The sequence below is a fragment of the Globicephala melas genome, chromosome 8 (genome assembly GCF_963455315.2).
Source record: "Globicephala melas chromosome 8, mGloMel1.2, whole genome shotgun sequence".
NCBI lineage: Eukaryota > Metazoa > Chordata > Mammalia > Artiodactyla > Delphinidae > Globicephala > Globicephala melas.
In genome coordinates this window covers 90,195,032-90,210,313 of record NC_083321.1, presented here as the reverse complement: position 1 = coordinate 90,210,313, position 15,282 = coordinate 90,195,032, and the positions used below count along the sequence as shown (strand labels likewise).

General features: G+C 43.6%; 1 pseudogene; it reads left to right on the top strand.

Moving 5' to 3' along the window:
• Nucleotides 1–12,733: 12,733 nt before the first annotated feature.
• LOC115844770 (nucleus accumbens-associated protein 1 pseudogene) lies at nucleotides 12,734–14,660 on the top strand (annotated as a pseudogene).
• The last annotated feature ends 622 nt before the right edge of the window (nucleotides 14,661–15,282 follow it).

Here is a 15,282-nt window from a genome sequence, read left to right as displayed (position 1 = left end):
GGGTGTGTCATTTAGCTTGCTGATGTGTTACAATGAGCATGTACTGAGGCTCCAGGTCTAGTTGAAGTTGACTTGTCTGTCATCTTGGACCCATTTGGTTCTAAGCAGTTTATGTCATGTCCTCAGACTATGTCATTCTTTCAAAGGTTGTGCCCTGACCCCTTCCCTCCTGTTTCATTAGTGCCAGCAAGGTAATGTTACCAAATCAAAGCTTGTTGAGGCGAGGAATAGCGACTTTATTCGGAAAGTCGGGCATCCAAGAAGATGGTGGACTAGTGTCCTAGAGCACCATCTTATCAGGGTCTGGATGTTAGTTTCTTTTATAGAGCAGAGATGGGGAGGAGGTGAGGAAGTAAAGTAAAAAGGCCATAAGTCTTGCAAAATACTCCTGGTTTTGGCCAGCCTCAGGGAGAGCATGTGTTATTTCTTCTTTTCTGCAGCCATTTACAGGTGAGCAGGGTCAGGGTGTTTCTCTGTGAGCTGAACAAAGGCACTTTAGTTTAACATTCAGGCAGAGGGGCAGGGTTCCCTGAGGCAGGCCATTATGTATGCCTATAGATATAGACAGAATAAAAGCAATGGAAAGCAAAGGTCAAAGTAAAAGAAACGGATCCAACATGGAGTCAGATTTTGTTCTTCCCTGTTACAGTAACTCCTTAGGTGATAACATTCCTTCCTTAATCCTATAAGGGATCACAATGATCACTACTCACCTTTTTGGACTATGTAAACTGTCAATATATTACTTTGACATATAGTCCTTTGATGTATATCCGTTTGTCTCAAAAACTTATATGACTGTGCTTTGACCTCTAACAGGTGGAACAGTCCTCAGAGCTTTCTGAAAGACTGTATCCTGGGTTATAATCCTCAGGTTGGCTCAAATAAAACTATTTCTTTCTTAGAATGACTCGATTAATTTTTTTCATTGACACAGAAAATAAAGGAAGAAAATTTTGAATGAAGGTGTGAAGCCATTGGTATCAACCTCGGGATGAGGTCGGCAAGATGTCATTGTATTTGGTCATTAGAGCACAAAATTCTGCTGCAAACTTGAGAAACAAATAAGAGAATCTGAAAGTTGAGAAAGTAGGTAATAAAGGCCCTTTCTTGATATCTTGTAGAGAATAGAAGAGAAATAGTAACAGAGAAAATGGGTTTGTTTAAAGAGTACAAGCTGATAGGAAAAAGGTCAAGAAGTTAAAGGGAAGGAGGTGGAGAAAGAGGTGAAGCTGAGAAAAGGATACAGGCAAAAGATTCTGGGAGAACAAAACATAAAAGCACAGTTGTTGAGATGAGCCTTAGAATGATCATTTTAACAAATGAAATCCTCTCCTTTGAATGAACACTGTTTTTCAAAATAATTCAATTGTCCTGACAAGATTTTTCAAACACAAGTGCTGACAACAGTAATTTTATTTCTACATGGTAAATTAAGTACCATCTTCAAACCCTTGCACTGAATTTTAAATACCCATAACAACACAGTATTTAATTTTGAAAGGGGAGAAATCTTGCAATAACAATAGCAACAACAACAAAACTTCATGTGGAAATATAATTGTTGGGAATATTGTATCATTAGCTTAAATCAAATGGCCCTTCCATTTTTTAAAATTGTCATTAACAACAAATAAACTAATATATCAGAAGTATGTTCATGAAATCAGACCCTCTTCAGAGCTTATCATTTACTTTTGAATTTTAGTCATCTTGTACCACAACTAAAAATTTTAATGACCTATTTGTTTCATCTAATTGCACACATTTGATTTTCTTTTACAAAAATTATCAAAGTGATACTGCTAAATTTATGCATTGCTTTTGTTAGGGGAACCATTGACTGAAACCGCCTGCCCTGGCCAGGCACAATAGTAACCACTTGCATGAGTCATCTTACAACAGGATGTCCTGGTGAGGAATGAGGAACTAACAAGCTACCACCAACCAGAAGAATTCAGGAAAGGTCAAAAAGAGAGAGGAGACGGCAGTCCGTATGTCCTACCATCCTCCCAGAATCCTTCTCACTGGAATCTATCTTGATTAAGCCATGTGCGCACCACCAGGAAGGATCCTGAGGTGGAATGATTGGCCAGAGACAGCCTGGAAACGAATCCCATTACCATAAAACCCGAGACTGAGAGCAACGTGGCAGAGCAGTTCTCCTGGGTTCCCTGACCCTGCTGCTCTCCGCCCGGGTGCCCCTTTCCAATAAAGCCTCTTGCTTTGTCAGCACATGTGTCTCCTTGGACAATTCATTTCTGAGTGTTGGACAAAAGCCCACTCTTGGGCTGTGGAAGGGATCCCTCTTTCTGAAACACTTTAACTGCAATCTCTACAAATTCCTCAGTACTATCTTGTTCTTGGCATTTATTGTATCTATTTTGCTTCCTATAAAAACAATAAGACATATGTACTGTATGTACTTCACATTAGAGAACACTTTGATTACTAATCCCAAATATCCTAAACAGAAAGACATCTTCCATTTCCTAGCAACTAATTTTGCACTGACCCTAAACTAGCCTTTGCATTCCATTCTAAAGGGAAAAGAAATAGACTAAAAAATTAATATATTATCTTCACTTGTATTGGCCACATCTAAACTGTTGTTTCTGTAACAGGGAAGAGCTAAATCGGACTCCATGATCGATCTGTTTCTTTGACTTTAACCTTTGCTTTTCGTTGAGAATCCGCCTGCCAACGCAGGGGACACAGGTTCGAGCCCTGATCTGGGAAGATCCCACATGCCGCGGAGCAACTAAGCCCATGTGCCACAACTACTGAGCCTGTGCTCTAGAGCCTGCGAGCCGCAACTACTGAGCCCATGTGCTGCAACTACTGAAGCCCGCGTGCCTAGAGCCCATGCTGCACAACAAGAGAAGCCACCACAATAAGAAGCCCGCGCACTACAATGAAGAATAGCCCCCTCTTACTGCAATTAGAGAAAGCCCATGTGCAGCAATGAAGACCCAACACAGCCAAAAATAAATAAATAAAATATATAAATTTATGAAAAAAGAAAAAGAAGTAACTCCTTAAAAAGAGAAGGGATAATATTTTAAAATATTAATGGCAATCCGAAACTAAAATCCACGTGATTGTGATAAAGCATTGGAGTTGGTCTGTATGCTGGTAGTGAGAGAGAAGCACCAAGGAGAGTGGCAGTATATTAAGGGTGTTTTCTTGGTGGGGTGCAGGGGAGTCAGAGATAATACTGTTGTGGTGGTGTTGCACAGGGTCATCTAAGCTGGAACTATGGTCCCCAGAATTCCGGTACATGTCTAGTTTCCATTTAGCTTTTGCATTGTATAGTCAAGAATTTGACTGGCCTTTGGTCCTGGTTTCTGGGAGGGAATCTAGATTCTCAGAATTTCCCAAGGGATAGGTGTGTCTTTGTTATTCATGGCTGTCGAGCCCCTAGATAGTTCCCGGATGGGGCTGGCCATTACTGGAAAGATCAACCATGTGGTTAGAAGGTTAGGGCTCTGAGCCAAGTCATACCAGTTCTACCAATTCAACCTCCATGGGGTGGGGGGCGAAGGTTGGGGGTTGGAGATTGACTTCGATCACATGGCCAAGAATTCAAGCCATCATGCTCGGGTAATAGAATCCCAATAAAACTCTGGACTCGAAGCTTGGCTAAGCCTCCTGGCTGGTAATACACACTGATATGCCAGGAGTGTGACGCTTCCTGACTGCCTGGGGAGAGGACACAGAAACTTCCCATTTGAGACCCTCCCAAGGCCTACCCTATGTGTCTCTCCTTTTTTGTCTGGTTTTGATTTGCAGCCTTTTGCTATCACTGTGGCCATAAGTATAGCTCTTTCTTGAGTTCTATGAGTCATTCTAGTGACTTATCAAACCTGAGGGGGTAGTGGGAACCCCCAAATTTGTAGCCAGTTGTTCAGAAGTGCAGGTGGCCTGGGAATCCAGGAGTCGCAGCTTGTGTCTGAAGTGAGGGCAGTCTCACAGAGGACTAAGCCCTCAACCTGTGAAGGTTAGCCTAACTCCAAGCAGTTAGTCTCAGAATTACAATGCAGTTCACAACAAGAGAAATGTGCTGGAGATCCAGAAGTCATAAGGGAAGCAGCAGCCATATAGTCCACACTGTGGAAGCTTGGTGGAGGGTGCCGGGCACTGTGGTACCTCATGCATGTTGTTGCTGATCTCCTGGCTCACCTTGTTGGTGTGGGGCAGCACCCAGCCTGCAGGCTTCAGGTCATACAAGTCATCTAAGGTAGAGAAAGACAGACAGATACAGGCTCCATTATTTTTCCCCCCAGCAGTTTCCAGTTTGTCCCTGCTCCTGTTCTTGTTCAGCTTTCCTTCCCAACTGCTGGGCTGGCTAACTTATAATGACTTCAGGCCAATACCAGAGGCAGGCAACAAATTGTTCCACCAGCAATCACAATTGCGTCAACTTGAATCCCTATAATAAGTTCCTTATTCATTAATGCTCTTACTTCTGCCTCTCTGATTTTACCTTGACTGCCACAGCTGTTTCAGTCTATCCACTGATAGAAAATTATAATTTTAAATGTGATTGTTGAGAACTTAAGAAGAAGCACTACAGGAATAGAAACACTAGTGTTGTCAATCCTGACTTCATGCTACAAGCTTTAAAAAAAAATGCTGATACCACTCTCCTCCCCGGAGATTCTGGGGTAAAGTTTAGATGTTAAATTGTTTTCTGAAAGGTTCCTAGGTGATCCTAGTATGCATCCAGGGTTATGAAATGCTGCACTAGAAGGAAGAAAAAAAGCAAAGGAAAGGTAATCAATCTTACACACACACAAGGAAGTATAACAGAAATAAATCAAAACATATCTTAATATGAGAGTCACTCCTAAAATCAAGAAGTATTAAAAATTAACTAATAGACTGACATAGCAGGCAAATATTAATAAAAATAAAGATGTGATATAGTAATATAATAGATAGAATTCATAGTTAATAGCATGAAAATGGATCAAGGATATTTACATTGATAAAAGTTATAGTACGTGTAAAGAAATGTCGTGTTTCTCTTTCTATCTGGCATAGCTTCAGGGTACATAAAACAAAAACTGGGAGACCTACTCAGAGAAAATAACAAATTAAAATCATCTCTTTTAGAATTTAAAGATCAAGAAGAAAAAAAACATACAAGGTTTGAAAAACATAATTAACAGGACTTACCTACCATATTAGAAGCATGTTTAACTTTAACCCTACACAACTGATGTTCTCTATTCTTCCTGTAATAAACATCAAAGTCCCTGACATGCTGAAGGCTGGAGGCTAGTAAGCTACTCCTGTATGTCCACCCATGCTTGTTCTTTTTTTTTTATCAGATCGTGTTACCTCCCTGCTCTCTGGTACTTCATCACTGTCTGGTATTCTTTTTTTTTTTTTTTTTTTTTGAATTTTTGAATTTTATTTATTTTTTTATACAGCAGGTTCTTATTAGTCATCAATTTTATACACATCAGTGTATACATGTCAATCCCAATCGCCCAATTCATCACACCACCATCCCCACACCCCTGCCGCTTTCCCCCCTTGGTGTCCATACGTTTGTTCTCTACATCTGTGTCTCAATTTCTGCCCTGCAAACCGGTTCATCTGTAGCATTTTTCTAGATTCCACATATATGTGTTAATATATGGTATTTTTTTCTTTCTGACTTACTTCACTCTGTATGACAGTCTCTAGATGCATCCACGTCTCAACAAATGAACCAATTTCGTTCTTTTTTATGGCTGAGTAATATTCCATTGTATATATGTACCACATCTTCTTCATCCATTCGTCTGTCGATGGGCATTTAGGTTGCTTCCATAACCTGGCTATTGTAAATAGTGCTGCAATGAACATTAGGGTGCATGTGTCTTTTTGAATTATGGTTTTCTCTGGGTATATGCCCAGTAGTGGGATTGCTGGATCATGTAGTAGTTCTATTTTTAGTTTTTTAAGGAACCTCCATACTGTTCTCCATAGTGGCTGTATCAATTTACATTCCCACCAACAGTGCAAGAGGGTTCCCTTTTCTCCACACCCTCTCCAGCATTGAGCTCTTCCAATCTGTTGAGTTGTTCCAATCCTGCTTATGCTAGCTTTTTTTTTTTTTTTTTTTTTTTGTCTGCGTTGGGTCTTCGTTGCTGTGCATGGGCTTCTTCTGGTTGCGGTGAGCACAGGCTATTCTTCGTTGCAGTGGCAGGCTCCTCATTGCAGTAGCTTCTCTTGTGGAGCATGGGCTCTAGGCGCACGGGCTTCAGTAGTTGTGGCTCATGGCCTCTAGAGCTCAGGCTCAGTAGCTGTTGCTCACGGGCTTAGTTGCTCCTCGGCATGTGGGATCTTCCTGGACCAGGGCCCAAACCCATGTCCCCTGCATTGGCAGGTGGATTCTTAACCACTGCACCACCAGAGAAGTCCTATGCTAGTTCTTATTAATATATGTTCTTAATTTAAATATTATATAAACCAATAAAATATGAATGTGAAAAATAGTAGTTGTTTCTAGAAAACTAAGTTGAATACTTTGAAAAGATCCAGTAAGGATATATCATTATAAAAACTTCCTGTCAGATTAAGTGTGTGCAAGACAACTGTAAAAAAAACAAAAAAAAAAAGGATGTGAATTCTAGAAAACTTGAATACTTCACAAGTGTCTTTCAGACATCTATGGAACCATCATGAGAGCTGGGAAAAGAAACATCAAGCAGGCATCACTTTGAGCAGGATGAAACTGACAGGCAGGAGGGTCAGCCAGGAATGATGGATGTGGTTTCAGATTCTCTCAGCAGCCCCTGGAGAGCTGGGCCTGGGCTGTGGGTTCAGTCCTGCTAGCTCACTGCCAGGCAACCTAGAAAAATCCTGTGATCATCCAGCTAGTGAACTGGTTTGTCTCTCTACAAGTTTTTATCACACAGGCCACATTTTCTGTTCACAAGGCTATAAAATTAGAGGTCACAATAGAAGCATGGAGAAAAAAGTCATTTAGAAATAACTAAATAGAATCTAAGTAATTCAAGTTAGAGGGGAAAAAAAAAATCAAACATAAAAATACAGACCATTTAAAATGAAGAATGGTCACTGCACTATATATCAAATCCCATGGATTAACTTACACTTCCAGTCAAGAGGGAGTAACAAAGATTAGAATTACCTTTCTGCCTGAAACAATCAATAGACAAGCAAAGACAATGGACGTCAGGTACAAAGGACAGAGATCCCTGAGAAACAGGAGATGAGTGGGGTGAGCTCTATGATGGCTGCAGCTTACTGCCTTGAGAAAATTTTCGGGCTGCAGTGTAGTAGGGGGGCAGACAGGCAGAGCTTGGCAAACTCCAAGTTGAGGAGGTAAAGCTGAGTGTTCAGGGAAACTAAGGTCACTAGAATGTCCATTACACAGTACTGAAGCGGATTAAGTTGTACTGAGAGAAAACTAGTGATCTGCAGAAAGTTTCCTCCAGTATTCATGGGAGTACTGACCAGCATACAGGTTTGAAGAAAGTACCCAAGCCTGGGGAAAGAATTGTCCCACAGAAGTATAAGTAATACTACCCAACACTCACATAAGACCAGGAACGGTATCTGCTATCACTGGCCAGACTGAAAAACTTCCTAATTCATGAGGTACCTAGTAGAGCATTAAAAAGCGTCTTGCCTCAGTAATGGGGTGAATTAACCCTAGACATAATATTTCTCAAATCCTGCCTAACAAATCTTAAAAGCAAGTCCTGAAGTGATGCAACTGTTAACAAGTAACTGTGTCCCAGAATAAAACTCAAGAATATTTATAGAAATACGAAATACCAAGCATGCAATATGGTAAATTTCACCAATGCCTAGCATTCAATCAAAATTACAAGGCAAGCAAAGAAGCAGGAAAATACATCCAATAAGGAGACAGTATATCAAAAGGTATTAGAATTAGCAGACAAGAATATTAAAAATTGCTATAACTTTATTCCATATGTTGAAAATTTTAAGTAAAAGCAGTGAAGATATTAAAAGATCCAAATCATGTGTTAACTAACTCCATGGGGGGAATCCTTTCACAATGTGTGTGTGTGTGTGTGTGTGTGTGTGTGTGTGTGTGTATAACCATGTTGTACATTTTAAATATCTTATAGTTTTATCAATTGTACCTCAATAAAGCTTACCAAAAAAATGAGAAAAACAGAGATCCAAATAAAACTTCTAGAGAGAAAAACTACAATGTCTAAGATGAAGAGTATATTTGAACTAATTGCTGATTAGACACTGAAGAAAAAAAGATTAGTGGACTTGAAGACATAGCAACAGAAACTATCCAACATGAAACACACAGAGAAAAAATAATCTAAAAAAGAAGCAGCATATCAGTGAGCTATGGGACTATATCAAGCAGCCTAATTAGAGTTTCCAAAGAAGAAAAAAATGGGGACACAAAAGAATTTTTTTAAATAATGGCCAAAATTTTTCCAAATTTAATGAAAACTGTAAACCCACAGATCTATGCAGCTCAATGAACCCCAAAGCAAAAGAAACATGAAAAAAACAACATTAAGGCACATTATAATCAAATGGCTCAAAACCAGCTAGAGAAAATTGACACATTATGTATATATAATGTGTGCATGTTCACAAATGACTCCAAAAGCACCACCAGTCTTTTGATTTTGGGGTTACAAATATAATTCAGTGAGTAGGGGAATTCACAAATAAAGCCGCAAGTAATGAAAATCTAGTGTATAGCAATACAATGGAATATCATTTGGCCATAAAAAGGATTGAAATGCTACAATATGGATGAATCTTGAAAACATGATAACTGTGAGAAGCCAGACACAAAAGGACAAATATGAATCTGCTTAGATGTCCAGAATAGGCAAATCCTTTTTTGAGTGTTTTATAGATGACATTTATCAGTTTGAGAAAGTTCCTTTTCATTATTACCTTAACTGTTTTATCATGAAGTGTGCTGAATTTCTTTAAATGCTTTTTTTGTGTCTATTGAGATGATTCTGAGTTTTTTATTTATCTTTTATTCTGTTGATAGGGTGTGGTATATTAATTGATTTTAGGATGCTAATCCAATCTTACATTGCTAAGATAAATCCTTCTAGGCCATGTTATATAATCCATTTATATACCTCTGGTTGTTTTGTTTGCTATTTTATTAAGGATTTTTGTGTCTATATTTATAAGATATATTGCTCTGTGGTTTGATTTTCTTATTATATGTTTTTCTGGTTCTTGTGATGAGAGTAATACTGGCCTCATAGAATGAGTTGTGAAGTGTTTCCTACTCTTCTATTCTTTGGAAGAGTTTCAGAAAAATTAGTATTCTTCATTAAATATTTGGTAGAATTTATCAGTGAAGCCAGCTGGGTCTGGGTTTTCTTTTTGGGGTAGTTTTTGAGTACTAATTCAATTTCTTTGTTATGTCTATTCGGATTTTCTATTTCCTCTTGAGTCAGTTTCAGTAGTTTGCATCTTTCTAAAAACTTGTCCCATCATCTAAGTTATCTAATTTGTTGGCATGCAGTTGTTCATAGTAGTCCCTTATGAAAGAGTCCTTCTTTCATATATGACAGCAGATTTCTTATAGGAAAAAATGCAAGAGGACATTTTAAAAATATAGGCATACTTCATTTTATTGCACTTCACTTTATTGCCCTTTAAAGATATTGCTTTTTTTTTTTTTTTTTACAAACAGAAGGTTCTGGCAACCCTGTGTCAAGCAAGTCTATTGGCACCATTTTTCCAACAGTTGCTCACTTCATATGACTCTGTGTCAAATTTTGGTAATTCCCGCAAGACTTCAAACTTTTAAATGACTATTATATTTGTAATTAGTGATCTTTGATGTTACTATTGTCATTGTTTTGGGGTGCCACAAATTGTGCCTATATAAAATGGCAAACTTAACCGATAAGTGTGTGGGTTCCAAATGTCCCCTAACCTCTCTCTCTCTCCCCCGTCAGGCTTCCCTATTCCCCAAGACATAACAATATTGAAATTAGGTCAATTTATAACCCTACGATGGCCTCTAAGTGTTCAAGTGAAAGGAAGAGTCAAACATCTCTCACTTTAAATCAAAAGCTACAAATGATTAAGCTTAGTGAGGAAGGCATGTCTAAAGCTGAGATAGGCTGAAAACAAGGCCTCTTGCGCCAAACAGTTAAACAAGTTGTGAATACAAAGGAAAAGTTCTTAAACGAACTCCACTGAAAACATGAATGACAAGAAAGCAAAACAGCCTTATTGCTGATATGGAGAAAGTTTTAGTGGTCTGGATCGAAGAGTCAAACCAGCCACAACATTCCCTTAAGGCAAAGCCTAATCCAGAGCAAGGCCCTAACTCTCTTCAATTCTGTGAAGGCTGAGAGAGGTGAGGAAGCTACAGAAGAAAAGTTTGAAGCCAGAAGAGGTTGGTTCATGAGGTTTAAGGAAAGAAGCCTCTTCATAACATCAAAGTGCAAGGTGAAGCAGCAAGTGCTGATGTGGAAGCTACAGCAAGTTATCCAGAGGATCCAGCTAAGTTAATTAATAAAGGTGTCTACATGAAACAGCAGATTTTCAATGTAGATGAAACAGCCTTATATTGGAAGAAGATGCCATCTAGGACTTTCATAACTAGAGAGATGTCAATGCCTGGCTTTGAAACTTGAAAACACAGGCTGACTCTCTTGTTAGGGAATAATGCAGTTGGTGACCTGAAATTGAAGCCAATACTCATTCACCATTCTGAAAATCCTAAGGGCCTTAAGAATTATGCTAAATCTACTCTGCCTGTGCTCTATAAGTGGAACAACAAAGCCTGGATGACAGCTCACCTATTTACAACACGTCTTACTGAGTATTTTAAGTCCACTGTTGAGACCTACTGTTCAGGAAAAAAAGATTTCTTTCAAAAGGTTACTGCTCATTGACAACGCAACTGGTCACCCAAGAGCTCTGATGGAGATGGACAAGATTAATGTTGTTTTCATGCCTGCTAACACAACATCCATTTAACACAATATCCATTCTGCAGCCCATGGATCAAGGAGTAATTATGACTTTCAAGTCTTATTATTTAAGAACTACATTTCGGGACTTCCCTGGCGGTCCAGTGGTTAAGACTCCATGCTTCCACTGCAGGGGACACCACTTCGATCCCTGGTGGGGGAACTAAGATCCCGCATGCCATGGGGCACAGCCAAAAAAACAACAACAAACAAATAAAAAAGAAATACATTTCATAAGGTTATAGCTGCCATAGACACCGTGATTCCTCAGATGGATCTGGGCAAAGTAAATTGAAAACCTGGAAAAGCTTCATCATTCTAGATGCCATTAAGAACATTCATGATTCAGAGGAAGAGGTCAAAATATCAACATTAACAGGAGTTTGGAAGAAGCTGATTCCAACCTGAATGAATGAGGGGTTCAAGACTTCAGTGCAGGAAGTAACTGCAGATGTGGTAGAAATAGGAAGAGAACTAGAATTAGAAGTGGACCCTGAGGATGTGATGACATTGCTGTGATCTCATGATAAAACTTCCACAGATCAGGAGTTGCTTCTTATGGATGAGCAAAGAAAGTGGTTTCTTGAGATGGAATCTACTCCAGGTGAAGATGCTGTGAAGATTAATGAAATGACAACAAAGGATTTAGAATATTACATAAAATTATTTGATAAAGCAGGAGCAGGGCTTCAAAGGATTGGCTCCAATTCTGAAAGAAATTTCACTGTGGGTAAAAATGCTATCAAACAGCATTGCACGCTGCAGAAAAATCATTCGTGAAAGGAAGAGTCAATCAGTGCAGCAAAACTTCATTGTTGTCTTATTTTTAGAAACTGTCACAGCCATTCCAACCTTCAGCAACCACCACCCTGATCAGTCAGCAGCCATCAGCATCGAAGCAAGACCCTCCACTTGCAAAAAGATTATAAATCGCTGAAGGCTCAGATGATTAGCATTTTTTAGCAATAAAGGATTTTTAAATTAAGGTATGTACACTGGGGTTTTTTAGACATAATGCTATTGTACACAATAGAATACAGTATAATATAAACATAACTTTTGTATGCATTGGGAAACCAAAAAATTTGTCACTCACTTACTGTGATATTCAGTTTCTAGTGGTGGCCTGGAACCGAACCCACAATATCTCCAAGGTATGCCTGTATTAAAAGGGGAAAAGAAAAAACTGTCAACTTAGAATTCTATACCCAGACAAATTATATTTCAAAAACAAATGTGAAAGAGGCGTTTTCAGACATAGACAAGCTAAAAGAGTTCATCACCAGCAAGACTGCACTATAAGAACTATCAAAACAGGTTCTTCAAGCAGGCGAATACCAAATGGATAAATGGAGCCACACAAAAGGATGAAGAGCTCCAGAAACGGTAACTTTGGGAAAATGCGTTAAGATTTTTTTCTTATTTAAATCTTCTTAAAAGAAAATCAATGTTTTAATACCAACAGTAACAACAAAAAAAACCCCAAAGAACAAACAAAAACAATTCTGTGTGGGGTACGTGCATACACACACACACAAATATAAAGTGTATAACAGTACAGTCTAGCAAGCTTGAACAGGGTGTGGGAGGGAAGGTAAAATATATCAGGCGCTAAAACTGGACTATAACTCGAGAGAGAGGTTTACAAAAATTATGAGAAATACTAGGTAAAACTCTATATCCATTAATTTGGAAAGACAGAGGAAATGTTGATTTTTAATAAAGATATAAATTCAGCTGGCCCACAATGAATGGCCGCCGCGGCTGCCGCTGCTGCTGAAGCGGAGGCCGCGGGGGCCGTAGCTCCGGCGCAGGAGGGCGCGCCCCGGGCCCAGGCCCGGCCCCAGCCGCCGCTGCGGAGCTGGCCGGGTGTCCCCGGAGCGCGGCCACGGCTTAGCCGCCGCCTCCATAGCCCAGACGCTGCAGATGCAGATCCCGAACTTCGGCCACAGCATTCTGGAGTGCCTCAAGGAGCAGCGGCTGTAGGGCCCATACTGTGATGTCTCGGTGGTGGTCAAGGGCCCTGCCTTCAAGGTCCACCGGGCCGTGCTGGCCGCCAGCAGCTCCTACTTCCGGGGCCTGTCCTACAGCAGCCGGAGTGCGGCGGTGTAGCTGCCGGCGGCTGCGCAGCCCCAGTCCTTCCAGCAGAGCCTCAGCTTCCGCTACACGGGCCGGCTGAGCATTAACATGGGCGACCAGTTCCTGCTCATGTACACATCGGGCTTCCTGCAGATCCAGGAGATCATGGAGCAGGGCACAGAGTTCTTCCTCAAAGTGAGCTCACCCCGCTGTGACTCCCAGGGCCTGCACGCCGAGGAGGGCCCCTCGTCCGAGCCCCAGAGCCCTGTGGCGCAGACGTCGAGCTGGCCGGCCTGCGGCACCCCACTGCCCCTCGTGTCTCGCGTCAAGACGGAGCAGCAGGAGTCGGACTCTGTGCAGTGCACGCCCGTGGCCAAGCGGCTGTGGGACAGCAGCCAGAAGGAGGCCGGCGGTGGCTGCAGTGGCAACGGCAGCCGCAAGATGGCCAAGTTCTCCGCGCCGGACCTGGTCGCCAACCGGCCGCCCCAGCAGGCCCAGGCGGTGGCGGCGGCACAGCGCGCCAGAGTGGCTGGGGGCGGGGGGGGGGGGGGTGGGGAAGCCGGCGGGGCCCGTGGCGGCAGCGGCAGGCGGAGTGGTGAGTGGTTCCAGCACGTCGGAGCGGACTAGCCCGGGCATCTCAAGCGCTTACACCAGCGACAGCCGCGGCTCTTACCACGAGGAGGAGGAGGAGGACGCGGGCGAGGAGGGCACAGACGAGCAGTACCGGCAGATGTGCTATATGTCCGCCACGTACCGCATGATGAATGTAGGCCAGACCGCCGAGAAGGTGGAGGAGGCCCTCCCTGAGCAGGTAGCCCACCGAGTCCCGGAATCACATCCGAGTGCGGCAAGACCTGGCGTCTCTCCCTGCTGAGCTCATCAACCAGATCGGTAGCCGCTGCCACACCCCAGGCTCTATGATGAGGGTGACCCCTCTGAGAAGCTGGAGCTAGTAACAGGCACCAGCGTGTACGTCACCCGGGCGCAGCTCATGAACTGCCACGTCAGCGCGGGCACGCGGCACAAGGTGCTGCTGTGGCGCCTCCTGGCCTCCTTCTTTGACCGGAACACGCTGGCCAACAGCTGTGGCACCGGCGTCCGCTCTTCCAGGAACAGCTCTAGCAGCAAACCACTGGATGGTCGCGTCCTCCACGCTGCCAAGTACTACTGCCAGAACTTTGCTCCCAGCTTCAACGAGAGCGAGATGAACGCCATCGCAGCCGACATGTGCACCAACGCCCGCCGAGTGTGAGGAAGAGCTGGACCCCCAAGGTCAAGCTGCTTATGGCCGAGGGTGACGCCTACACCACCTTCGTCAGCTACACAGGCAAGACAGAGCCGGACATGAGGGGTGTGGAGCACGGCTTCGAGACGGCCAGCCATGACGGCGAGGCTGGCCCCTCGGCCGAGGAAGCCGTCCAGTACCCCCCCACCGGACTCTCCCTCGGGGCCGTCACACTCCCCCTCCTGTCACACCCGCCCGCCATCTTGCGCACGAGCTACTGTCTGTCCTTCCCCAGGACCCGCGGGGGGCACTGCATGCTCCGGCCCCTCTGCCCACCCCCCACCCTCCGTCCCAGCCCCCGTCCCACCCCCTGACCCCAGTCCGATCAGGGATCCGGGCTGGGAGAGGACGGCAGGTGGTGCGAGATCTGCGTTGCCTTCTCTAGCACACACACTCGTGCACAGTCGGGGGGCTCTTGCTCCCCCTCTTCTAACCCCGAGCAACTGTCTCCCCACTCACCAGGCCAGGCACAGGGAGGGGTTGGCCTGGGGGGCTTGGGAAGACCCCCTTCCCAGGCGCTGGGCCACCTAGCCAGAGCATTCCTCAGCCTCTGCCCCCCTGCAGCCCCTTGGGACTCACAGGGGCCCCGGGTTCTCAGGACCCCTCCCGCCACCACCTCCCAGTGCTTCCACGTTCCAAAAGCACCTTCCTGTCTCCCTCGTCTGGCCCTGCGCCTGGGGGCTGGGGTAGGCGCGGCCATGAGGACTGCCCGTTTTACAGCTGAGGAAACTCGGGCTCAGAGAAACTCCATAACCGACCTAAGGTGGCGGGCGGTGGCAGGCCCAGCGCCCTTCTCTTCCCCCACCTGTGCTCAGCCTCTCTTGCCGCCACCAGCCCCCTGGGGCCTGAGAGGGGCAGGTCCTGAGAGGGGGGCCCTTGGGGTCAGACCGAGAGTCTCTGAGGATAGAAGGAGAGGTTTCCGGGGCTCGCAGAAGC